Genomic DNA, 26,373 nt, shown 5'->3' with positions numbered 1-26,373 from the left:
TTCGCTAGCAAATTGTCCTCTATGCCTTTTAGTTAATTGGAGATGGCCCTGACTGTTGTTTTGGTGCATTTTTGCTAGCGACGGCCACTTCACCCTTTGGTAAATTTGCCCAAAGTCTGTACCTCCTGCACATTTTTATATACACGTAGGTTCAAGAAGGGGAATTCCCCTACAGGACAACCTTAATGCTTGCTGCCATCTGTTGGCTGAATACAATACTGCCTAACTATTTACTCTGGAATAAAATATATTCATCTCCTTATACTTTGGGGTATATTTATCAAAGACTGAAGTTAGAAATCGCCACACTACACTAGCGTACTAAAGATAAAGAAATCATAATGGGCACAGTGACAGCGCCTTCAAGACTTATGGCACTTTTTGGAGAACTGTGACATGAACAGCCACTACCACACCACCCTCACCACAGCTTAATGTCAATGGAAGAAGTTTGTTAAGGGAGGGCAGTTGCGTTCTCTTCACTAAAAGATCTGCATATGAAGTTTACATAGAGCACCAACATATTCAGCAGTGTACACATTAAGCATACAGATACTGACCAAAAGAGTAACTAAAAGGGCCCTGCTCATTATGGCTGATATATACTGAATACACATTGCAGCTGTATTAATGTTTACATTAGACGTGAATTGCTGACCTGGCAACAAAAACCCAGTATTACATCTCATGCTGCTTTGTGTCATTAGGAAAACCTAATTCCTTATCAGCGTAACTCAGGCCCTAGTGTCACGAAAGGGAGCTAAGCACTACCCTGCTGTTTCTTGGATTTGTTGGAATAAAACTTAGCTCCCTGCAGAGAGTTTGGCTTACTTTGTGTCTCCTTATTTCATGTCAGATTTAGTATTCAGTCTGCTGTCAGCCTTCAACAACTGCAAACCTAATGCTCAGCTTGTTATTCTAAATTGATGGAAATCGTATTTATTTTATCCTCACATTTTGCATTGCCCTTTGTAAATTTGCATTGTGCTGGGTTATGCTTCAAAAAAGCCAAGCACAGTGCGTGTGTTTTCTAAAGCGGAACAAGGTTCTTCACATGTTTCAACATCAAATGTCCAAATGAGTTTACTACGCAGGATATTGCAGTTTTTTGATGCAGCAAATCTTATGTACGGAAATGTGTGTCAGAATGAGAATTTGCATCCCTAGAGCCTAGATCTCTTGAGAAGTATTTGGAAGGCTTGGCGCATTGTTGAGATTTCTTTTTGTTGCTATGACAGGAGCATATGCATGAGATATATTTATCATGCAGAGACGAGCTTTGCACTAATTATTAACCATGCAACAGATGGAGAATGAGAGATTTATCCGTTGTCTTGCTTTAGGAATACAGAAGCAGCAACTAATGATTGAGCAAGTATTTAATTCCCATTATCTATGAGATCAGATTCAGCAGAAGAGATTAACCACCTTGGGTCATCTAATCATCATTGTTTCATAAATATGAATCAGTGATAAATCTAAAGAAAATGTTGATAAATGGTGTAACTAGTCAAAAGAACAATTGGACTATCCTTAAGCCAACCATACAAGCCATGATATGATTGCTTGAAAGATCAATGGTCATAAGATTAGTAGCAAAACAATGAAGCCTTAATATGAAGAGCAACACCTTGGAGACGAGATGATTTAAAAAAAAAGATTGTTCATGCACTTAAAGACGACAGCTAAGGGACATGGTGACCGTCTGATCTAGCTAAATCTGATATGGAGGTATCTACAAAAGGTAAAGCAAACAAGTGCTATTGGCTACAAGAGCAGGTCAGGGCTAGATTAGCAACAATGTGGCTAAAGTTGCACTTTGTAAAATAAGGACCATGGGAGCTATGACCAAATGATCTAAAATTCCCAGCGACAAATGGCATCTGAATGTTATTTAGTTTTTTTGATGTAATACATATGTTTAGGCAAAGTATGTCTGTGCAAATGTGTGAAGGTGTAATTGTAGATTGGATTTTGCACTGCTTACTGAATAATTCCACTGTAGGATGGACTGTACATTTATATTATTCTATAATAATATTCACATTCAGCACTGAAAGGAACTAGAGTAGGTTGGTGGGTTTCAGGAAAATGTATGTGATGTATTGCTTGATATTACAGAAGCATTCACCATAGTACCATGTCGATCTAGTATTCTTTTGCACAATCCTTGGTTATGCCATACGGCCCATATTCACAGTACAACTGGGGTCCTGCTAGAACAGTGGGTATTTTAAGTAGCAATCGAAAAACCTATTGTGACATTGCCTTTATTGTGATACATGGTATTTCCTTTAAACACTCATTTTGTCACATTGCACTGTTAAGGCCAATAAAGGTCAGTGATTTGTATTTGGCCTTATTCACATAAAGTTGCCTTTGATATATTTACTGACACACTGCTAGAATCTGCACACAATTACCTAATCAAATATAACTGATTATTTCTAACATGCTTAAGATATGGTGCTACGGAAATCTAGTATAATTCAGTAACAAAAGTAGTGAAACGTAGGCATGCTGCTATAAATGCTTAGGAACTGATGATAACTTTTGCTTAGTTTTAAGATTTGGTAAAGTTTTTTATAGTGCAAAATCATAATGAAGCAAAGTGTTTTCTAGCCAATAAAACTGGCGGTATTTTAACTGTATGTACTTTGTGATAAGAGTTGACTTAGTGACTGGTGACTATGATCTACGTAATTGTATAATATTCGCTAAATAATTAAGCTATATCAGCAATTTATGACCAGTCAAAAGATTGTGTTGTAATAATGATGTTTACTCTTCATTAGTGATGGGCGAATAAATTCACCAGGCACAATTTCATGGCAAATTTCTGCATCTCACCGCCGGCGAATGCATTCACGAAACTGTCACTAAAATTCACCAGCAGAAAATCCACCATGTTGAAAAAATTTGTGCGTGCATCAGAATAGTCGCGCACATAAACATTGTCGCGTGTCAAAATTAATTGGACTCGCATTGACTTTAATGCATTTGGTCAAAATAGGCACGCGTATAACAATTGTCGCAGGCGTCTGAAGTGAGGCGCATAAAAATGATTTTGACGCCCATTGATTTCAATGTGTTTTACAAATTTTATGCCATTGAGCGAATTTCGTGGGAAATTCGTAAATTTTTCGGCAAAGCGAAATGGGAGAAATTCGCCCATCACTACTCTGCTTTATAAAAAGCCATGTAACCGTCAGACAACTGAATGCTCCTGTATTCTGTGCTTGATTGAATAAATCTTCCTTCTCTGATGAAATACATACCAGGAATCCTGTTGCATTATCTTTGGAGGTTATCTCACCTGACCAGACAATTATGTCTTAATATAATTATGAAAAAACTTAGCTTATATATCAGTTCCCTAGTATTTAATAAATGTGCATTTATAATATTTTGAATGTTTATTTTCTACAATTAAAAGTGCTTTTTTTTTTTGCTTTTTAATACAAAGAAAAACAAAATATGAGATCTATATAAAGAAGTCAACTCTGGAAGATAAAGAAGAGGGAAAACATACAGCACCTATCCTACTTCATTATTAATGGGAAAAATGTTCACATTGCGTTTAGGCATTTTAAAGCTCGTTCCCCTGACTTGAGGGATTTCTTGGGGAGGATTTTTATTTTTCTAGCACACAAGCAGAAATGATCCCTAGAGCAGAGCTGCAAATATTCAAAGGCAAAATCCAAATTGCACTTCCACATTGAAATGTGACTCTTTGTGCTGGAGTTCATAGATAACTGGGGCACATTCTGTCTACTGGGACTGGGTCACCTATCTTGGAAATTGACTGTTTGCTGTATTTGAACATCAAAAAATATATCAAGGCAAACATCTGATGCAATTAATTTCTAGTTTCTCTTACTGGCTGGCATCATACCATAACAACTCAAACTGAAATGAATGTGAGTTTCCCTGGGAAATAAATAAAAAAATATTATATATCAGGATTTTGATTGCTCTGCAGCACTTTATGACAATGTCTTTTTGCACTGAGTTCCAAGAAGAACTGCAGACAAAGGTAACATTTTATTGACTCCCAAATATTTTAAAATTCACAGCACTTGCTCCAAAGTTTATAGCACTGAAATAATTTGTGTTGGTCCACAACTTTATAAAAGGATTCTCAGTTTACTCGTCCTGTAAGATTGTATTGTAAACTGAGGTCTACAGAAGCATAAGATACGGTATATTTTTCTTATAGGCTTGTGTATGTTTATCCTCTGAACTTATTAGAGGATGAGAAATGTATAAGAACCCCATTGGTTTTCAAGGGTAGCCTAGACCAGATCTGATTGGATGCTAATATCTGCATGAAAAAAGTTATTGCAATGAATCATTTTAGAGGTTGTAACTAATTCATAAAATTATAATTACTGTTACGAGGTAAAAAAAAATGCAAATATTATTCATATTATTCAAGTCAAGTCGTTATTTATTGCCATTTGTACCAGGAGTACATAGGAATTTCTTTTGCAGCACTATGAAGTGAGGCATATTGATTTTTACAATATATTGATTTTTACAATATATGTGGGATACAGAGATGCAGGGTATAAGATAACACAAGAAACAAATAGTAAACGTAAAGTGCAGTGAGTGCAGTGTAGACCATTTAGTTCATTGGGCTTTTGTTCTTCACCTACACAAGGATTTCCATATTTATATTCCAGGTTCTAGCAATTACAATTGTAGAGAGTGTAAAGACGGAAAACTGAAGTAGGGATAAGCCTTTTCCTTGTAGGGTTTTGTATCCCTGGGCTAAGTACAATAATTTAAAATACATCTATTAGTGATGATATCCCATATCCCTCACTTTGTCAAGCTTAATATTAGTTTGTATTTGTACAAAATTCACTTTTCATCTAACTTTGACAAACCAATAAATCCAGCCCGGAACCTCTAGATTGCATTTCAAATTCACTGCTGTTGTGTCGCTTACGCTTAAAATCATTTAACTCGAACAAAGTCAGTCGATTGCGCAATAAATTGTTAACAACAGAGGAATAATTAGACTATTCGCCCAGAGAAAATAATGCATCGATCAGCAGTCATGAGAAGAAAAACAAAAACTGAGTTTTCTGACTTTGAACTAACCTTTAATAGTGTCATCAATGTTAGAAAACGTTTAAAGGGAAATCTATCAATAATTAAAGGTGAAATTTCACAGAGTACCAATTATCTCTAAGGGATGTAACATATATAGGGGTTGTTAACCCACGTTTTAACCAATATTTTAACTTTACGGAGTCCTTTTGGGATGTGCAATGGGGCTTTCTGTTAATTTGCTAAGTGGCTCTGTGACTGGTGGATCTGATTTATACATTGAATGTGCTTTGACTGGTGTGGTTAATCTATATACACTATAGTGGTGTGTATATCAGATAAAAAAATTAGCTAGTGGGTGAGTGGCCAAGTTTATATAAAGATGCTGTTGATTGTAAGACTTCCCCTAGATCATTCCCCAAGATTGTTGGCACTTCCCCTAGAACATTCTTTAAAGTGTGCACTGCCATCACCTTGCAACATTACTCGCATCTTAAAGGAGAAGGAAAGCTACGGAGGCATTTTGTTGCCAATAGATCAGCTGCAATAGTGCAAGCTAGAATGCTTTATTTATTCTGTAGAATGTTTTACCATACCTGAGTAAAAAGCTCTAGAAACTCTCTGTTTGTTTAGAATAGGAGCTGCAGTATTAATGTGGTGTGACATCACTTCCTGCCTGAGTCTCTCTCTGCTCTGGGCTCAGATTACAGTAGAGAAGGGAGGGGTGGGGGGAGAGGAGCAAACTGAGCATGCTCTTGCCCAGGGCAAGGAGGTTTATGCTGAAAACAGGAAGTCTGATACAGAAGCCCATGTGTACACAATAGAAGGAAAGAAATGCAGTATTTCTTTTGACAGGGGACTCAGAGCAACATTACTTTGGGGGTTTACTGGTATATTTAGATGGACCTTTCTGATAAGGCTTACTTAGTTTTAACCTTTCCTTCTCCTTTAACACTAATCAGCTCTGTGGAGCTGTAGATTTTATGTCATTGTATTCTGTTTGATGAGATTGTGCAATTGGGTGCATTTTTGGTGCCAGGTTAACTATTACTCTGACCTGACCTGCTGTTTACTGACCCATAGTCTATATTCTGTCTGTTTGCTGCCAACCTCAATATTTACTTGTTATTGACATTCAAGATTTTATTAATGCAATTAATAGTTGCTTGTATGACTTCTTGGACAAGCATAATATTCATGGCTAAAAGGATCCAAAGATCTAGTTTTGTATATGTATGTACTGTATATAAGTTTTTATATACAGCATATACAGTATTTATAGGTTTGTAATGTGTATATGTATTAGTTAATTTGGAAGGGCTGAATGTGATGTCTTGTCTTTATTCATCCCAAATTAACTTTTTAACTACATTTGTTTCATGACTTGGCCAATTGTATATAACTAGTGATGAGCAAATTTTTCTGGCCAGCATGGATTTGTGCCAAAATTGCACATTTCACCATCTGCAAATGTTTTCACCAACTGAAATTGTGGAGATTAAAAAATTTGACTCCTATTGACTTTAATGCAAATTTTTCTCCGTTTTGCGAATTCTTCGGCAAAGCAAAACGGGTCCGATTTGCTCATCAATATATATAACCAGCTTTATCTAATCTATTGCTAGCATAAGGTACAAAAGTTTGTTCCATTTCTTGATCAGCATTGTCCAGTTATTACCCAGTGCATTAAAGTATTGGCTAACTGGATGTTCTAATGTCCCTGAACACTAGAAAGCATTATTCTGTACTCTGCTCAAATGTCATAAAACCCCAGGGATATTTCTAGAAATATTTGACTTTCAGAGCTTCATGACTGACAGGGACATGTACAGCCATATTCTACCAAGCTGGCTGGCTGTACCAATGACCTTTTTTCTATAAAATATTCATTGACCTTTGTAAAAATACTTGTATTCATTTTACATGCCAGGTGTGTGTGCCTACGTGCAGAAGCTGGTGTAAAGGAAACTGAAAAGAGAATGGGTGCAGAAAATGTATGTATATTATTGGCTACTTTGTATAATTAAGCTCTTCCTATTGCGTTAAGTTGGTCTTTGCCCAAACATAGGATAAAATTAATAAAAGGTCTACTGTCTAATATGATAAAGGGGGATAAGACACAAAGTGTAGGAATTGGCAAGATCACGGTAAGCACATCTGATGAGAAGATGGCTTTAATTGCCCAGGAATACATAGGTAAAAGTAAGTATATACTTGTTTGTTCAACATCTCATACCCAATTCAAGGCAATAAATACAAAGTTTGTTTTCCCTTTGCTACTCTTCTGGGAAAGACTTTTCTCTAGACATTGGAAAATTGTTGGTAGGATTTGTTTCCATTCAAACAACAGACCATTAGTGAGGTTGAACACTGATGGTTGGGATCAAGCCTGGCTAGCAGTCGGGCTTCCAATTCATACCACAGAGTTTCAGTTTGGTTGAGGTTATGGCTCTTCCAATATCATCTCTGCAAACCAATTCTTTAAAAAAGGGCCAGATAAATACAGAAAGTGACAGAAAGCTTTCTTTCAAGCAGGATCAGGGAACCAGCTATAAACTCAAGAGGACAACCTGCAAAAAAACCAGCATCCAAATGATCACTTTGGAGACTTAAGAGGCACTAAAGTAAGTTTCTCCAAAAAAAGTGTTTTTTGAGCTCATTTAAAGGCAACAAATTGGGAAAATGTCTGCTAAACCATGGAAGGGAATTACACAGAATGGATGCAATGCTAACCATAGGCGGATTTTCATTAAGGCTTGAAACCTAATTGCCTATAAAAGAAAAATGTATCTATTTGAGCTTGTCTGGGGGAAGGGGCAAAGGGGTGCTGCTGACTAGTGTCTTTAGGAAAAAACCCCTACCTGGTGACTCCAGTAATGTCATCATGAGAATTTGCACTGAAAATCTTGTAAAGTTTTGGATGGGAAAGTTTAGGAGCACAGTTACTAGGTTTGACTGAGCTTTACCCAGGATGATTGTTTGTGCTGGCAAACAGGTCACAGAGACAAAGCAGCTGCTCCTCCTCCACCTGTTTGTCTGGTATGTGGGGATTGTATTGGAAGGAGTAATTACAAGAGGATAAAGGCACAAAAAATAAATACCATCAATGGTCAATGACAGTTCTATTGAAGGCTTCAGGTAGGTGTTAGCTGAAACTGAAAAAAAGGTGTTGCGGTTTGATGCAGTTGTTATGGTACCATTGTGACTAGATTATATTTTGAGTTTCAGCAAACGCCTACCTGAATAGTTCAATGGAACCATTGCGATTGGATATTGGTGACAGTTTCCTTAATGTTTTATCCTTAGCTGCCTGGCAAATAAATATGCCATTCCTTCTAATTGGAGTTAGTTGTTGGACAGCTAGAATCCAAAGTTCAGTGGCAGTCGGTTCGTTTGTCCCCTTCAATAATATATGCTCAAAAGGATAGAAAGGCGGCACTCTGGTTAAAAAAGAAAAAGGTGGTTTATTGCAACAGGTCTCAGACCAACATCACCTGACACGTTTTGGGAACAACTCCCTTAATCATACCACCTTTTTCTTTTTTAACCGGAGTGCCACCTTTCTATCCTTTTGAGCATATGTTAAGAGATAATAGGGCAAATTCACTAGGATCCGAAGTTGCGCTCAGGGTGGTGAACGGTAGTGAAGTTGCACTACCGTTACTTCGTCAGACAAAGCAAAGTTACGCTAGCGATGCCGAATTTGCATACTGCACAAAGTTAAAATATAGTGGACATATATGCTGCAGCAACTACATTACACTACACAAGCCCAGGAAACCTTTAAAAAATAAAATAAAGGTGTTCTATTGCCCTACACATGTGCCCACTGTATCGTTGAGTTGCCATATGTTAGGAAATGTAGGGGGGAAGGAGGGTACCCCCAAAAAAAATTATGCTATTTTTCATACTATAACCCTTAAAAAAGTAAAAGACGCCAGTGTTTTTTGGGAAAAAAATTCATTTTTGGACAAAGTCCTATATATTGTATTGAACTTCGTCTGGTCTGACCTGGAGAAGGCAAGTCTGGCGCAAGGTTCAATAAAATGCGCAAGTTAGTGAATAAGCATAGTTACATCCCTTCACCATAGCGTAACTTCGTCTGGCGTAAGGGTGTGAAGTAGCGCTAGAGTAGGTCCACTTCACTAGCGAATTTACGCCAGCACCCATTAGTAAATCGGCAAAGTAATGAAATGACGTCCTGCTGGCGAATTTGCGCTAGCATTAGTCGCTTCCCGCTTTAGTAAATTTGCCACATAGAGCGATGTGCTGAATAGATCATTAGAAGAATGCCATAAAGTGGTTTGACATTTCTTTGCTATATGAGTAAATATAATCAACATTTGCTACACCTAGATGTTATGTCTATTAAAATGTGTTTAACAGTGTAGACCTTGATTTATCCTTAAGAATTTGGAGAGCTGGATTTTAATTTCTTCAACTTGAACTCTCCTAGTCTAAAAGCACAATTAGTGGTGGTTGTAATTATAGAAAAAGCAGTGTCAGTTTGTCAACACTCCCAGTCCCCGGCAGCAAGAATGGAAAGAATTATTCATTTAGAACTTGAGATCCCCTTCTGCAAAACAAACCTGATTTTTAATTTATAAACTGCAAGAGTTTCCTTCCTGTCTCCTGCCCACGAGGATTTGATAGAAAGTTACCTTTCTTTGACACTGATCATGATGCGGATAAAGACCCCAGGGAGTGGTTTTGGAGCATGAATATATGCTTTGTGTCCTACGGTAATGACTTAAAATGTTTGCACTCCGTTTCCACTTTAAAGTCAGCAACTCTAAAAACAAAATGCTTTCATGCTTGATATATTCTCTCCCAGACTTTTAGTCTCTTTCTTCCTTCAGCCGTACTCTATCTTACTTGAGGTCTCAGTGTCTATTCTCTAGAGGGTCTGCTTAGTTGCTTCCTTGAAATAAAATCTTAGTCTGTCGAGCTAGACTTGTTGAAGGATTTCTGACCTCCTTCCCAGGCAGGAAGGGGAAAGAAATATAGAATCAATTAGCACAGCTGCACTGCCGGTATACGCTGCATTCTCAGTAATAATTTATTTGTGTTCCAGTCTTGTAAAACTGTTGAATATTATGATTATTGTATTCTTATTGAGAACATATACTATAAGAGTTATGTTGATGAACCAAGAATTCAAAAATCAGGCATTCCATAAATGCTGCTCACTTTTGCACAGATTATAAACGGCACAAGCCTCAGATCCACATCTATCACTTTAACCCTTTCCCTGCCAGCCAATTTGTCCTAAATGTGAACATCTACTGCCAAGCAGTTTTTAGACATTTTGTACTCTTTCAATGTAAGGGCCTTTCCTGGGGGGTATTTTAGTTTACTCAGGAAAACAATATATTGTTTCTTTTAGGACAACCCGAGCTTTCAAAATATGCTAGAATTTTGGTGTAATTCCACTTCTGTAAAAAGATATGGGCTTCTAAGTATCTAATAAAATGAAAAAAATCATGTTTCACATGTGCGATCAGAAATATCAAAAATATAATTTATTTTATGTAAAGGAACACAGCCAATTTGGAAAGTTCTATATTTCCTGAATGTGCTAATACCATATAAATATATATATAGTTTTATGGAGATTTCTCACTTGTATAGTTCAAAATCTCCAGGCAGTACACTACCAAATTTCCAAAGCACTGCTCTGCAAAATGGCAAAACTTCTGATTCTGATTTTAAGGCCAAACACTCCACTAACAATAGGTTTACCCTAGAAAACTATGCATTATTACAAAGAGCAGATTCTGGCAAATCAAAAATGTGTTAATATATCTATGTACTACAAACTACCAAGTAGCAATTCTATCCTAAAATTATAATTTTTTATAGAAATTAGTGAATTTTTTGAAAAATTACCTCAAAGCTACAACATCATATCTCCCACACATCACTAGGTACCAATGTAAAACCTCCTAAATATGATTGCCAGGATTCCACTGAACTGTTCGATGCCCAATCCGTACAGGTTTACCTAATCATGTGGCATATATGTAGACTCCCCATTTGAGCTATTTGTTCTGTAATTCCAGATACCTATTATTATTATTGATGTGCGAGTCGGTGTGCCAAATTTTTTTCAACAATTGGATTCCATGGGCATCATTTTTGTGGTGAAAAATTTTTCACTCATTACTAGTCGCTGACATTATGTGGTATTTTAATATTTTGTATAGTTTGGTTCCAGAAATGTCCTTAGAGAAGACAGGATTAGATGCTGCCTGCCCTGAAGAGCTCATACTATAATTTATCAGGCAGTGTTTATTTAAAGGAATTGTTCAGTATAAAAATAAAAACTGGTTAAATAACCGGGGATCAAGTCCGACCCGGCAGGCAGTAACCAATCAGTTATTTGATTAGGGGCTACATGGTTCATAACTGTTGCTCTGGAATCTGAGCTGAATGCTGAGGAACAATTGCAAACTCACTGAACAGTTCGTGTCCCATGTAGGCCCCCTTTCAAGTTGCTGAATAACTCAGAGTTAGAGAGCTGAAAATCAGAAAGTAATGTTTTGTTATGTTATGTTAGAAATCCATGCACTCCAGCGATTATAGATTACATTTTTGGCTAACTAACTATATTAGAAACATTTTTTATTTTGTGCAGCCTATCTATTTACCCCGTTTTTATTTTTACACTGAACTGTTCCTTTACAGGGAACATAAACCTTCCATAGCTGTGTTGTGCACTGATCAGGTATAATGTAAACAACTGCATACATATCCATAGCAGCAAGACATCTGCTCTAAATATCTGACCAGGAAAATCACTCATACTGAGATATATACATCATGTGTATACTCGTATGTAAAAAAAAATGCATACAATAAATACACAGAGATGCAAAACAGAAAAGCAATTACATTTAAGCAAAATACATTTAAAGGGGTTGTTCACCTTCCAAACACTTTTTCCAATTCCGTTGTTTTTAGATTGTTCCCCAGAAAATAAGACTTTTTTCAAATACTTTCCATTATTTATTGTTTACGTTTTTTCCAAAATCTAAGTTTAAAGTTGAATGTCCCTGTCTCTGGTGTTTCAGTCTGGCAGCTCAGTAATTCAGGTGCAGACTCTAAACTGTTATTATTTTGCAACATTGGGTTGATACATTTCTCAGCAGCATCTCTGGAGTATTAGCAACAATTGTACCAATTCTAACAGCTGCCTGTAATGAAACCCAGAGATTCTGCTCAGCAGGGACAAAGATAAGAAATGTATCAACTAAATGTATCCATTTAGAACAGTTTACAGGATCGGCGACCCCCCCTCCCAGGGCTGCTTCAGAAGGAGAGAAATGACACTTTACACTTCAATATTAGAAAAACCGTCACATATAGAAAATAGAAAGTCATTGGAAAAAGTTGTTATTTCTGGTGATCTATCTGAAACCAACTAGTTGTTTCAAGGTGGACAACCCCTTTAATGAAATACATAATATACTTTGCAGTGCTAACAAAAAATATTTACAATCCACCAATGATAGCTCCCTTTAATTGATCAGTTATTACTTACAGCACAGACTAATGTGCTCTGTACAGAACAATGCACAGGCTCCCAATTTTATGTTGTAAATAACAAAGTTTGAGATTGAACTGTATGATGTGCTCTGTTCACTTTGCTCCCACACAAGATGACAATCTTTTATTATGAACTGGAGTTTGAGCAGTCGATCTTCAGACAAACGTGTCAGATTTATATTTAATCTCAATCACAGCTTGACTGCTTCTGATGTAGGGTATGCTCTGCCACACCTCATCCATTGATACTACCAATCACCCATTTATCCACCTCAGTGGCCATGTCTAGGAATGAATGAAACCCTGAATAAGACTGAATAGGACAAGCAACAGGATGAACTGTGTGGAGAATAAAAAAAGAAATGTATTTTAAAGGGATATTGTCATGGGAAAACATTTTTTTCAAAATGCATCAGTTAATAGTGCTGTTCCAGCAGATTTCTGCACTGAAATCCCTTTTTCAAAAGAGCAAACTGATTTTTTTATATTTTTTGAATTCTGACATGGGGCTAGACATATTGTCAGTTTCCCAGGTGCCCCAGTCATGTGACTTGTGCTCTGATAAATTTCAGTCACTCTTTACTGCAAGTTGGAGTAAAATAACCCCCACAACTGCCCAACTGGCCATCATCAGATAAATGGGAAGTAACCAGATGACAGCTCCTTTGTAAATATAAGAACAGCATTCAATAGTAAAAATCCATGTCCCACTGCAACTCCTTCAGTAACATTGTGTAGGAGAAACAACAGCTAACTGGCCATCATCAGAACAATGGGAAGTAACCAGATGACAGCTCCTTTGCAAAATAAGAACAGCACTCGATAGTAAAAATCCATGTCCCACTGCAACTCCTTCAGTAAAATTGTGTAGCAGAAACAACAGCCTGCCAGAAAGCAGTTCCATAGTGCAGCACTGGCTCTTTCTGTAAGCATATGACCAGGCAAAATTACCTGAAGTGGCTTCCTACACACCAATATTACAACTAAAAAAAAATACACTTGTTCGGTTAGAAATGCAATTTGACATGGTAGAGTACTTTTTTTTACAGTGTAAACAGTACATTTAGAAATAAAAATTACACCATAAAAATCAGGGCATAATCCCTTTGACAATTGTGCCTTTAAAATCCCCAAAAAATAATTAGTAATAAATTACATTATCCTGCCCTCCTAATCTCACACCTCAGTATTACTTGCCAGACTCCAAAACTATTCATGGAGAGTGCAAAATGCAAAGAACATGTCCACATTAGACTTCCACTAAACAGTGTGCAAAGAATTGCAGCTCTTTTCTACACTTTTCGTCTACTCTGCATTTTTGTGGGTGTGTCATAGGTGGAACATGTGTATTTTGCCCTCAAGATAGGGAGCTCTAGCAGGCACAAAGGGCAGGAGAGTCAATAAATCTTGTTCAGTACAGGGCAGCCTTGTCCCTGCCATTGATGTTCCCTGTACTTTGTGCCAGATATGTCTGGTATAAGTTGAAGAGCATGGCTATTGCCCTGGATACAAGTGTCCTGTGCATGAGCACTATTTGGCACAATTTAATATACACTTATGCACAAGTTAAAGTCTCCTATTCCACTAAGTGAATGCCCATCTCTCTGACCTTACTAGAGCGCTTACTAAATTTTCCAGTTCAGTTTCACAGTAGAGACCATATAGGACAATATTTTAGCTCCAGAGCACATATGCAGGAGTCTCAAACCACAAAAAATGATTAGTTATTATGATAAAGCTAACAATTTGCAGACCTCTCACTACCCTAAGTACTTTTCACATTGTGAATAAAGTGCCAAGATATTACTGTCTTATCAATGGGAATCTTCTCCATGATTAGCACTGTTCACATGTTCTTATCTAGGTTTTCTCACCATTTTTATTTATCTGTCTCCAGGGCCTTTGTTTTTTTTCCAGTCAAATTATGTAATCTTCCACTTCTGAACCTTTACCATAAACTGACAACTTTATGTATCTACAAAGTAAATAGCTTCTTCCAAGATGCAAGTATAAGTAAAAAAATAATGCAATAATGGCAAAAAACCGAGATCAGTTTTCACACAAACATTGAGACAAAATCCAGTGACCGATATAAAATTCACTTAGCCTTCTTTTACATTAGCAAGTCTCCTCAGTGACTTTCAATATCTTTGCAGTTTCCTAAAAGTGTGAAATTATCCTAAATCTTTCTATAATAAGATGTGCTGTAGGACCCTTTCCTTTTTTTTTTAATACCCTTTTCCTCTTTTATGAGTGGCCTATAAAAATAAAAGTATTGTATTTAATTGTATTTAATAGATGGAAATCTAATTTCTAGCGAGTGTTACACATTTGTAATTCCTGCATTCATTTTGCTAAAGGTGATTTTTGTATATGAAGAGTTTTACCTGTCACTTTCCACAATACTGTTGAAAAAATCTTAAACCAATAAATACTGCGGCCCTAAATGAAGTTATGTCTCTCCCAGAATACTCTATGAGACAGCATATGTGGAGAATAACAGGGCCCTTGTTCACGTAGCCTGTAATGCCAGTGCAGGTGCTGGAGTCATTAATGATAAAGGGGTTGCGAGTGAGCTCTCTGTACAGGAATTAGGAACCAGGACGTGATAGATGAGCTTGTGCAGTGATTAGAGAGACTAAAAGATGAAGGGGCAGATTCACTAACCGGCGAAAAGTCGCCAGCGACCGCTTCGCCCCCCATCGGACCACTTCGCCAGATGAAAATTCACTCAGACAACACTAATTCTCTAAAATGTGAAGATACACTAGTGTTTATTTCTGCCTAACGCAAATTCGCTAGAGATCTTGCGCTCAGTTTCATTTGTATACGGCGGGAAGTTTAAAGTTGAATGGACGTCTTTATGTTATATATTGCAGCACATACATTACATTTCCACTGTTAATTACACATGTCCAGGGAACCTTAATAAAGAAAAGAGAGTTGCCCTACACATGAGCCCACTGTATAGTTAATGTTCTATATGTTAGAAAATGTATGAGGGAAACCAGTTAACCGGAAAAAAAAAATGTTAGGACTTTTGCAGGCTATTACTCTGAAAAAAGGAAAAGACACTGGCGTATATTGAACTTTGATGCTTTTTCCACTCACATAATATGATGTAAGTAACAGAGGATTGAGGAAGATGTATGCACTGCAGTGCACTTTGCAAAGGCAAGACTGGCGAAAGAGGTAATGTTCAGTAGGGATGTAGCGAACTGCCGATTTGGTGTTCGCGAACGCCGTTCGCGAACACCGGCAAAAAATGCGAACGTTCGCGGACAGTTCGCGAACTTCGAACACCCGCTGAAATCGTTCGAATCGAACGATCGAAGGATTTTAATCGTTCGATCGAAGGATTTTCATTCGAATCGAACGATCGAAGCCATTCGATCGAAGGATTTTCATTCGATCGAATGCTTACAATCGTTCGAACGAATGGAAATCGTTCGAACGAATGGAAATCGTTCGATTTTTAGCGGTCGAAGGAATTCGAATGGTCGAATGGTCGAACGACTTGTATTCGAATCGAACGCGAACTCAAAATGCGAACGTTCCCAAACGTTCGCGAACATTCGGCGGACGCGAACGGTCGAAGTTCGGGCGAACAGTTCGCTACATCCCTAACGTTCAGTAGAATCCGCATTTTAGTGAATTTGCGGAGTAACGTCCATTCGCCAGAGCGAATTGTCGCCTGTCGCTAGAGTGCGAATGAGCACTGGCGCCTCAGAGGTGAATACCTGCTTGAAGTTCCCTTCTGTGTTTACTTTGAAAAGTAGTATCACTTCTGCTATTTGACTGAATACCCACAAAATGTTTACTCATACTTTATCTCAGCTACATGCACTATTTGAGGTTAGTAAGCCACTGACAAAAACTCCAAAGAACTCTCTGTACCACAGACCGTCTGAATTAAGAAGACACCAAAACGTCAGGTTGATGTTTTGGTCTTTTCTTGATTCAGTTTTGTCGATCATGCTGGGAATTGAGCCTTTGTGCTTGTGACCTGTGGTACAAGCAATTGTACAGCCCTAATGCAAACCATTAGTGCATTAACGAGTGCAGATACTACACCCTTTAATCCATCTGTGTGTCTCTCTCTTACCAAAAGTATTTTACTGTGAGATTAATTCGAAACCATCTACTGTACCTGCTCTTTAAAAGACTGAGGGATCTGATTGTCTCAAACAATCTTTCTTCTATTTCAAAAATCCATTGAGCTGGAAGAATGGTTAATGCGTTTTGCACCTCTGAAACCTCCTTATTATTACACTCACGTGTTGCAGCCTTGTTAGAAAATGAATTAGACCTTTCACTAGTCATGAATTAAATTAGCCCTACCCTGGTCATAATGGAAGTTAATTTATGTCATTCCATCATCAAGACAGCTTGACTGACTCTCTTAATAATGATATAAATGGCAGCCAACACCTACTTAAATGCATTAAATCCGTACATACCCGGCATTTATTGTGGGAAAAGAAAGAGTTCCTGTGAAGTGTGAATGAATTACCATATATATTATTTTTCTTGTAGATCTTTGTTTCAGTATCTAAGTACTGTATAAATGTTGCTCCATTTAGATCTACACATTCACATGCCATATAATTGGCTCTAATAATTTATGACTAATAAACGTCTAAAAGAAAAAAGCTTCATTATCTATTTTGCTATGATTATTGAAAGGAAAGCACAAGCTCTATGGTATTACTTATACCAATACAGTGGCGCAATGGTTGCAGCATAAGGATCCTATGTTTAAATCTAGCCAGGACACTACCTTCCAGGGCCGGAACTAGGGGTATGTGTAGGTAAGGCACTTACCTTGGGTGCAGTTGATGTTGGGGGCATTTCAAGAGGGAGTAAGTGGACAGGAGTCAGTCACTGGAGGGATGTGCAAACAAAGCAATGGTGGCAGCAGATTTGGGAATGTGTTCAATAAAACTGGAGATATATATACACTGTTGATATTTCCCACAGACACTGACATTAACATCTTGGCAACCCCTAGTGAAAATAAGGTTTACTTGTACTTTTCAAGTTTTATGAAAAATGATACTTTAAAGCAGGGATCCCCAACCTTTTGAACCCGTGAGCAACATTCAGAAGTAAAAGGAGTTGGGGAGCAACACTAGCATGAAAAATGTTCTTGGGGTGCCATATAAGTGCTGTGATTGGCCATTTAGTAGCCCCTATGTGGATTGTCAACCGACATTGAGACTCTGTATGGCAGTGAACCTAGTTTTTATGCAACCAAAACTTGCCTCCAAGCCTGGAATTCAAAAATAAGCATCTTCTTTGAGGCCACTGGGAGCAACATCCAAGGGGTTGGAGAGCAACATGTTGCTCACAAGCTACTGGTTGGGGACCACTGCTTTAAAGTAATCTGATTGCTAGTATCCAATCCTGGCAAACAGGCACTCATTTCATGACAGACTGAAAGTTGAATATGAGATAGTCTGAACAGTATGATAAACAATAAAAAGCAGTAATAACAATACAGTTGTAGCCTCGCAGAGCAACAGCATTTTCGTTGCAGGGATCAGTGACCCCAACAATCAGATAAGAAGAACGTATCATTCTACTAAAAGTTATCTTTAAATTGAACAACCCCGTAACTTAATAATAAACATAATTCAAATTGCCCTTCATATCTATATAGATAATTATTTTTAAATTCCATCCTTTATTTGATGTACCTTTAACCAGCCATTTTCCATGACGAAGCGCTTCTGTGATTGATCTAATTCATTTCGGTAGGAGAGAGAAAATTAAGATAAGTAAATGTGGTGATTGTAACGTTGCAAAGTGACAAACAGTTGGACGGAATTAAGGAAAGCAGAGCTGACAGTTCCATGCAAATGTTGTGCAAATATCTCACTGTTGACATCTAATATATACAGGAGAGTTCCTCCTGGCTGGAAGGAATCAGATTTGATTTGCATATTTGAGCTATGCTATGGGCAGCTGGTGAAAGGTTTGAAAGTTCTAGTAAAATTTGTTTACGCAACACTGTATATAAATGTTATTTAGCATTGGGAGAACCAGCATTCATTCTTATGCCAGAAACATCCTCCTACCTTAGCACCTACCATATATATATATATATATATATATATATATATATATATATATATATATATATATATATATATATATATATATTAGCATGGTTGGGAAAATCATAGATGGAAAGTATATCCCTCCCAGAATTCTCCATTAAGCAGTGCAGAGGGATGTAAAAATGAGGCTCTGAGTAGCAGGGAGGTGATTAGCCTCACCTGGAGTAAAAAGGTGGGGTCTCAATTAAGGCTGCTCTCTGCCCTGGAGAGAGAGAAAGGAGAAAGGTTTGCATAGTAACTGCATGTTACCTGTGTTCAAAGCATATGACTTTTATTGCTGGGCACAAGTTTACAGAAAGAGACAAGTTATCTGGTAGCAAGGACTGGCTACCAGCTACTGCCTTAAGTGTTTGGGGAGCGGCTGCTTCCAGGAGAAAAGCACAAGGAATCTCCAAAGGACTGTGAGTTAACAGTTAATTTTGTTGTGCTGGACTTATATTGCCCAAGTGGGAGACTGTGGGACCTTTGGGAAAAGGACATTTTCATTTATCAGTACAGCTGGACTATTTTTGTTTACTGCCTTCCCAAAGGGTATGAACTGTTATGTTAGTGTTTAAGCTGCTGTGTTAAATAAATGCACACGTGAGATCAGCTGGAAACCTGTGTACTGTCTACTGTCTGTGTGAAAGGAGTTGCTGCTGCTACTACCGAAAGAGCGTTCCCCCACAATATATATATATATATATATATATATATATATATATATATATATATATATATATATATATATAAATGTTCATAAAGTACCTGCACTCCTTCCTTTCGGTATGGGTGGGTGCCTGGTCAGTCAGGATATGTAGATTCAAGATGGACCAGCACTCCAAGTTTTTCAATCAAACAAGTGTTTATTTTAACATCACTCAAGTGATGTTAAAATAAACACTTGTTTGATTGAAAAACTTGGAGTGCTGGTCCATCTTGAATATATATATATATATATATATATATATATATATATATATATATATATATATATATATATATATATATATATATATATATATATATATATATTTCTACGAGACTGGAGCACTCATGCATTCAAAAAACAACTGCCTGGGTGCAGTATTCCAAAATTATGTAAACCAAATACTGTACAAAAACCGCACTCTCAGGGCTTGTTAAAGGTGCAAAAAAGAAAATCTGTTTTTCGACGTTTCGGCTTCTGTACTGAAGCCTTCCTCTGGTGAAACCACCTGAGGAAGGCTTCAGTACAGAAGCCGAAACGTCGAAATAAACAGATTTTCTTTTTTGCACCTTTAAGAAGCCCTGAGAGTGCTGTTTTTGTACAGTATTTGGTATATATATATATATATATATATATATATATATATATATATATATATATATATATATATATATAAACAAGGGAAAGTTGTGCTCACCACTAATTTTTAAAACCATTAGGCGGGGGTGCAATGAGGCTGTGACCACAAAATACATAGAAACAAATACAAGAGTCCTCTGCACTCAACCCATTATCAATATATTTAAGACAGAGACATTTTGTGCATACTGCTACTAAAAAATGCCTTACCCTTTAAACAAAACAGGGATTGTTTGTCCATATATTGCAATATATTTAAGCTGGCCAACTACGTCAAAGTCATCCCATATCTGGCCAGTCCTACGCTTAATTTTCATCTGATTCATTAAGAATTCTATTACTTCATTATACAATTTAAAAAGGGACTAGGTTTTTCCTGCAACTTACTAGCTGCTTTCAAAGTAAAACTCCCATACTTGGCTGCCCTTTTATTAGACACCAGTGGGATCACCTGATTATAGTTGGGAAGGGTGGGAGCTACAACATGGAGCTGGTCACTGCTCCTGTATAAACTATAACAAACAAGGGAAAGTTGTGCTCACCACTAATTTTTAAAACCATTAGGCAGGGGTGCAATGAGGATGTGACCACAAAATACATATGTGTGTATGTATGTATGGCATAACCACACACTCCCATACTTCCTGCCCTAAAGTTACTTCATTCAGGGTCTGGAGACCCTCAACTTATTTACAGTGCAAAACAGCAGGAATCTGCTGGAAGCACTTGGTAGTAGGGGAGCATGGCAGTGAGTGGGGAAAACACCTGTTAAGTACTTCAAAATGTTGCTGGTGAAGGAATGAAGAGGCAGAAGTGATGTCAGTGTCACCTTCCATTTTCACCAGCATGCAGCCGTCAGCATCCAGGTCATACTAAGCGGCAGTAGGAGAGAAAAATCTACCACCCTCACAACCTGGTTTGCTGTGGTTGTCATACCAAACAGGAGTTTTTTGGTATAGTCACTTGGAGGGCAGCAATGAGGTGGAGTGCTTAGGTGATACCACTAAGTAGGGTTGCCACAAAGCCAATATTTCACCATCCTATCTGAGTCCTAGTCTGGACTGCTTTCAGTAAATTTGACCCTGGTCCAGTTCTGATCCACATAATCCTGCTTCAGATCTGCCCCATTTTTCACTTCCTAGCTCATGCAAATTACGTGACTGGAGCGCACACCAATTGACATTCATGTGCCGACCAGAGGGACTCTGACACAACCCTACCACTAAAGACAGGGACTCTGTGGAAAATGGTGATAGTTTATTTTTTTTAATTGATAGCATGAGGTCATGCTTTTAGTCACTCCAAAAAGTGCAAAGTTCAAAAACAAAGTGTGCAGTGCAATCAGTGAACCCTCCCTTTAATGGGACAGTCTCCCAAAAACTTATTCCAAAAACCTGAGGCCTAATTGCTTTACAGGAAATTGAGAATCTTTGGTATCACAGTCAAAGCTAAGAAGAGAAACTTTATCCCTGATGCCCAAGCCAAAAGGCACTTAAAGGCAGGGCCGGAACTAGGCATAGGGAGAAGAGGCAGCTTCCTAGGGTGCAACAATTGGGGGCGCTGGGCAGGTACCTCTTCTGCATACCCCTAGACCGGACCTGGAACTAGGCTTGTGCGTGAGCGCCGCTGCCTAGGGCCTTCTGCACCTAATTTCTGGTGAAGGAAAAATGCAAAAAGTTGAAAATAAACATATGTGCCATGTAAGGTTCCAACCAGAGGCTGAATATAAAAAAGCCCTGCTCAGCCAAAAGGCAGGAGCAAAAGAAAAAAAAGTGGCAGCTAAAAGCATAAAGTGCTTTGTGCTTGTCCCAGGTTACCCTGTGTATGTGTCCACATTTTGTGATCCATACTGGAGTCACAACTGCCATTTTACCAGAGGATCAAGCTTCATAATCTGTACCATCAGAAGGGGTGAGACCAGGCCTCTCCTTAAGAACAGATAGTAGTACACTTGATCTTAGCCAAGAAGCTATGTAATGGCTTTGTGGTATATTGGGGACCCCTTTCAGTGTAATGTTTTGGGAAGTTGGTGGATTTATAGATGGCTGTTAGTGTTCTCTGAGTTAGTGTGGTTGTGGCTAGTCAGTGGGCTTCCATTGTTGCAATGTGGACAACCCATACTGTATGTCAGGGGTAACATCATATATTGACTAAAGTCTTGGTATTTTGAAGGGAAAGAGAATTTTTTCATGAAAAAAACTCAAATGTTTCAAGATTTATTATAAAACCTGCCAAAGTCATGTAGAAGTCAATGGCAGATGTCCCTTTTACAACTGGAAGATATCATGATCTGCGCTGGGTTTCGTACAATAATACGAATATTTTGTGGTTTAGGGCGATTATCTAGGGCGAGTGTCCAGGTGCATGTTGACCCTATTTCCAAGTAATGTGTGAATCCCATAAAATCTACTGTTCTTCCCCGAGGACTAACTTGAGTGACTTGTATTAATTTATAGCAACAGATTTTCATTGAGAAATTAAGTCCAAACCCTAATTTTCATATTTAGATCTAAAATTTGTTAACTACAATTCTATATGCAGTGTTTAGCAATAGACAGATTGTGCATACACCGTACATGAAAGCAGAGTTCAGCCATGGAAGTACAGACCCTTTGCTTACAGCATAAATCCAATTTAGATCTGTGACTGATGCCATCTAAGGCAATGAACATGAATCAGAACCCAACAGAGTGAACTCTTTCATACATTAGCTGTAGCCAGGAATAAAGGGACCAGCAGAATTCAAACTGAGAATACAAGAGGCACAATGATAGTAATTGACTTTAATTCAGACAAATATTTTGATGCCAAACTAAAAATATATATATATTTCATTGTGTCTAAGGACAAGCCAATAAAACATAAAAAATGTCCTGCATGAAGGAATTTATACAAAGAGAACAGTGATTGTATTTAAGGGGCACCTGTCAACCTCAAGTTGTTTCACCCATAGCAGGAGCAGGAGAAGCACTCTTCTCTTAAACATTCCCCTGATTTATGTTTTGCAGAAAAAATCTGATGTGCGCAGTTGCAGAAAATTTCAGTGACATCTGTAGAGAGATGCGCGCATCGGCGCACGTGCAACACAGAATCTGTAGCTTCAGGAAAGGTTTTGCGTATGTGCGTCCCAGCTCCCCCTATAGCCAGCATTTGTAGGGTGACTGCATGCCTGTCCATACCAGGAGCTTCCTCCCAATTGGAGGTGACTAATGCTCGCTATTTTTTTGTTTTAAAAGAATATTGTTTCCTTGATTGTTTCTATTAGTCCACACTTTTAGTGCGGATGATGTGCCCTTATATACATATATATTTCAGCATTTCGCAGCAAGTGAATTAATTCACGAGACTGAAAAATCGTCAAAATTGCCGAGCATATTAAAATTGAGTTGCATCAAAATTATTCGGACACCCATTGACTTTAATGCATTTGGACCAAATAGTCGCACATATAACGCGTTCGTGTCAAAATTTACGCATGTCAAAATTATTTTGATGCCCATTGACTTCAATGTGTTTTGTGAATCACTAGTGGTGATGTCACCACTAGGATACCTGGGAAAGTCCTGGACGGAGCTTGTTTATGTCCCAGGTTCCTAACAGAGTGGTTCCAGGACTTCTAGTTGAAATCAACGCAAGGTTTGGGATTTGGGATTTTTCTGAATGTTCTCTGTTTTGCAGAGACAGGCGGTAGGCCTTCTCCTAATTAGTTAGGAAAACTGACCTGTGTTGTTAGAAGCCCATTAAGTGGCAAGGATTTTATTTTGAACTGTTTTTATTTTGTTTTTTTTGCTGCAAGTGGAAATAACTGCCGAAAAGAGACTACATTCTGAGTTGTGATTGTGCCGTTTGCTGGTTTACCCCCAGAAAACTTATCCCAGCTACCTAATCCCAGACAATATACAGCTTGTGCCCATTTGGCACTTTTTATGTATAACACTGATCTTCAATGCTTCTGGTGGAACTACCTTAATAAAAGGCAGAATGCTTATTATTAACTTTCTTCTTGCTGGTTTTAATCATTACACAGAACTAACTGCTCTAAAAAAAAATCCATAAAGAGTCAGTATTGTATTTGTAGTCTAGCAACCATAGATATTCACAAAACAATTCATTTTTGGCTGACTGTAGCCAACTGGCCAAAATGAACATTGGGTGGTAGTGTTATTTCATATTCATTTTATTAGCAGTGTAAACACAGCTAATATCTTAAAAATAGAAAAAAGGGATGTAAATGACAATGAGCAGTTTTATATTAATTTGTTACATATACTTCAAAGTTATTAGTCATCTAATGACATGGATGATACCTATCTTAGAAAAGAATCAAAGATGATATTGACTTCTCCAGTATGTTTCTTTTTTCAGAATCCCATCTCTGCATGCAGAAAGCCCGTGTTCAATAATTATACCTGGCAAAGGCTCACCCCCACCAATACTGTGAAGTGCTGATCCCCGGAGAACCTTCTTCTTGTCCAGAGATTATAATGTTGCCATGTTCCTCCAGAGATACACCTGCTGAGTAGCAAAAAGAGAACAAGCTTCTATTTCTGCTCTTTCTGACATAAGGATGTTACACTACAAAAAAATGTAAATGTCACAAAGCCTCAGCATGATAGATGCACACCTTTCCTTTGTAAAACACAAATCCTAATTTCCATGTTGTGTTCAGGATGCCAGTATGGTTGTTATAAATATGTTTTTCCCTTATACCTTGGGAAACTAGAATTGGAAGCTATAATTAGGTGCTGCCTTTGGCAGAGGAGGTCCTGTGGGATAGCGCAGTGAATACGGAGTGTTAGGATAGAGCTTGCAACAGAATTCTCGAGATGCTTCTCACCCCTGGTGGGTTTCTTCAAACTTGTCAAAATAACCTACTAGGTGGGTCACATAAGGATCAAGAATATAGATAAAGGATAAAGAAAATGCTTGGCTGCTTATTTCTGAATCTCTCCTCTGAATTAAAATGAAATGACTGTGAAGGAAGCTTCATCTCCAGTTCCATCCCACATCTACGTTTCGTTAGGAAATGATAATCAAAGTTAAGTGAAATCCGACTAATGACCAGTGGCACCTCGAAAGGTGAGCAGCTGATATCTTTTTTCAGAGCTTTGCATTTTACTGAGCCAAAACGATGGATAGGTTCATTCCCTTGTTTAAAAAGAGAGACTCTGATAATGAAGAATCATCACAAAACCCATTAAAATTCTTTTTTTTCCTTCCTGCTCATCTCTGTTTCAAGATACTACTATAGTCCAAGCTTTGCATATCAGGGAAAAGGGACTTTGGAGTCATAATTAACGTTCTAGAGCAGATGGCAGGCCTCAAAGTGGATGCCTTCAACTAGTGAAATGTTATAGTTATTATCTTTACTCTTAAATGTTCCAGTGTTGGAGTTGTGGTGGATTTTGCATTCATGTTTTTTTTCTCTGTACCAGCTTTCAGATTTGTTTATGAAAATCAACTGCCGGAATAACATCGAATCTCCCATTTCACAAGATGTGATTTTATTTTTACATAGACAAAATAGAAGGTTGCAACGTGGGAGTAACACATAATCTAATCTATCCTTCCGAAACCAGAAAGTGCAGCTCCAGACGCCGGACAAGGGGGGAGATGTAATTGGCTGGGTTTCTGGAGAGCGTTAATTGTCCTAATTTAAAAATGATTGTATTACTCCGTGGTGATAGGGAATTACATAATTTTGATTGAAATGTATCCAATATTAAATCTGGCTGTGTTAAAAAAAACAATCCCACAACATTGTTGTCTGGAATGACCGATGGGGAAGATCATTTACATAATCAGTCTGAGTGATACAACAAAGGACTGTTCACATGATCAACTGTAAAAGTTCTTAATCAGAAGGATTACTGTTATCAAAAATAAACTACACATTTACAAATGTGCAAAGTGCAAAATACGGATCACTAAGTATTTTTTACCCACCAAATTCCAATGCAATTCCAGGCACCAGAGAATTAGACCCACTGTAACTTGTACTACTACTACATACAGATGCAGCCACTTTGGTTTGTCTGTTTAACACAGAATAACTAAACACAGATATCCCATTTATCTCATTTAACACAGAAAACTGCGTCACAACATCCCATCTAATTAAGGCATTCACCATTGTTCACAATGGTGCTTTGGTATGCTAATGGTAAGGTTAAATGCATTAAATGAGTTAAGATGACTTTAGATAACGCAGTTTCTTCAATTAACCATGAGTCATGACGCATTTATCTCACAAATCCAAGTGGCTTCATCTGTATATAAATTCTATTTATTTCTATTATTTATTTTCATTTTGGC

At 37.7% G+C, this 26,373-nt stretch overlaps 1 long non-coding RNA gene across 3 annotated transcripts; it reads left to right on the top strand.

Moving 5' to 3' along the window:
- Nucleotides 1-3,927: 3,927 nt before the first annotated feature.
- LOC121399032 lies at nucleotides 3,928-26,126 on the top strand. Of its 3 annotated transcripts, XR_005964695.1 has the most exons (5): nucleotides 3,929-4,036; nucleotides 6,992-7,055; nucleotides 7,594-7,685; nucleotides 24,424-25,137; nucleotides 25,494-26,126. It is a non-coding gene; the product is annotated as an uncharacterized LOC121399032 (long non-coding RNA). The 3 variants fall into 3 exon arrangements; XR_005964694.1 differs by having other exon boundaries at nucleotides 3,928-4,036; nucleotides 24,424-26,126; XR_005964696.1 differs by having other exon boundaries at nucleotides 7,597-7,685; nucleotides 24,424-26,126.
- The last annotated feature ends 247 nt before the right edge of the window (nucleotides 26,127-26,373 follow it).

The sequence above is a fragment of the Xenopus laevis genome, chromosome 9_10S (genome assembly GCF_017654675.1).
Source record: "Xenopus laevis strain J_2021 chromosome 9_10S, Xenopus_laevis_v10.1, whole genome shotgun sequence".
NCBI classification, from domain to species: domain Eukaryota; kingdom Metazoa; phylum Chordata; class Amphibia; order Anura; family Pipidae; genus Xenopus; species Xenopus laevis.
Note: the sequence above shows the minus strand (reverse complement) of the source record. Positions and strands in the feature narration are given on the sequence as shown.